Source organism: Elephantulus edwardii, unplaced genomic scaffold (assembly GCF_000299155.1).
Source record: "Elephantulus edwardii isolate Elephantulus edwardi_28Jun2011 unplaced genomic scaffold, EleEdw1.0 scaffold00262, whole genome shotgun sequence".
Lineage (NCBI taxonomy): Eukaryota > Metazoa > Chordata > Mammalia > Macroscelidea > Macroscelididae > Elephantulus > Elephantulus edwardii.
In genome coordinates, this window is record NW_006400012.1 from 2,399,057 (window position 1) to 2,400,742 (window position 1,686).

The window sequence follows — 1,686 nt, forward strand, 5'->3', positions numbered from 1 at the left end:
ATTTTAATTTGTTTATACATAATCATTCATATACATTGTATGTCATGCATGTGCACTGTGTTTTATATAATCTTTCATTTACTTTGCATTTTGTTCATGTATATTGTGGAATTTTTCTCCCTTACATTCATCTTCCTAATAACCACAGTCATAAAAGCATGTAAACAAGCTCCTTCATATCTCAAGCCATAATATTCCCATTTTAGATAGCCAGTTTCTGATTTGCCCAGAAAAGCATGTCTTTTTTGCTGAAATCATCTGGTCAGTTTGGAAACTTTGAGCATTTGCTTCCACAAGCAATTTCCAGTCCAGAGCAAGCCATCAGGTTGCAGCAATCCACACTAGCTCAGAACATGGATCATCTTCTCTTCATCTGGTTGGGTCCTGGTCAGTGAGCTCATTTCCTAAGGTCTGGGCAAGACAGAGTGGGTCTGTGGACCCTCTCACAGGGGCAGCATCCTTCCAGGTGGTGGTCTGATTTGCGTGCTGCCCTGTGAGTGCTGCCAGTGTTAACTACCCATCTTCACGTGATATCCCTACTCCTACCAGATTTCCTTTTATACCTGACTCACCAGATTTGAGCAAAAATGAAATGAGGGAATGCTGAATTTTAAACCAAGAAGCCCTGTATAAATAAATGTTAGTGTTATTGCTGTGGGACTGGGTTTGGGAATAACAGACTAAAATAATATGGGGAGAGCTTAAAAAGCCAGATGGGAACATCTTGTACCAAAGGTCAGCATTTCTGGGTCCCAGATTCAAGCTTTTTCTTACAGGGCAGAATTGTCTATATGGAAGGTTTATGGTTTGACATTTTTTAGCAGTTTAGAGCAAACAAATTACTTTCATTTTAAGAATAAATGGCATTCTGTATTTTTTTTAAATCTGACTTTCAGTAAAGGTTGAAAGCAAGCAAGATTATCCTATACTAATAGGGTTATACATAGGGAGCTCTGGTGGTTTAATGGTAAAGAGTTAAGCTGTCAACCCAAAAGCACATGGTTCGGATTCACCATTGTCTCATTGGGAGAAAGAAAATATCGTCCTGTACAATTTACTGCCTCTGAAAGCCCCACAGGAGGGTGAGCTATGGGTCAGTTCAGCCTCAAGGATACGTAACAATAACAACAATAGGATAGTCATGGAACTGCTATTGCTAAGTGTGGCTTCTCTGGTTGTCAGAAATGGAATCATGATGTCTCATATTTCTTATGGAATTAGGTTTACAAAGGGGATATTCAAGTTATTTATTATTTAGTGTTATTATTTGCCATCAAGTTGATTTCCACTCATGATGAGCCCATGTGTGCAGAGTAGAACTATTCCATGGGGTTGCCAAGACTGTGACCTTTCGTAAGTACACTGCTAGGCTTGTCTTCCAAGGTGCCCCTGAGCGATTTTCCATCAAACTTTTAGTTAGTAGTTAACTGCTTGATCATTTTTACCACTCTAGGATTCCACGTAGTCTAGTTTTAGTAAAAGGCAAGAACTTTTTAAAAGCAAGCCTTCAGGCACATTTATTGCTGTTGTTATGTGCCATCGAGTTGCTTTCAACTCATAGCGATCCTATGTACAAGAGCCCTAAACTCTGCTCTGTTCTGTGCCAATTGCACTGTCTCCGATACACCCATCCTGGTTACCCCAGTCACTGAATCAATCCACCTCATAGAGGGTCTTCCCCTCCTG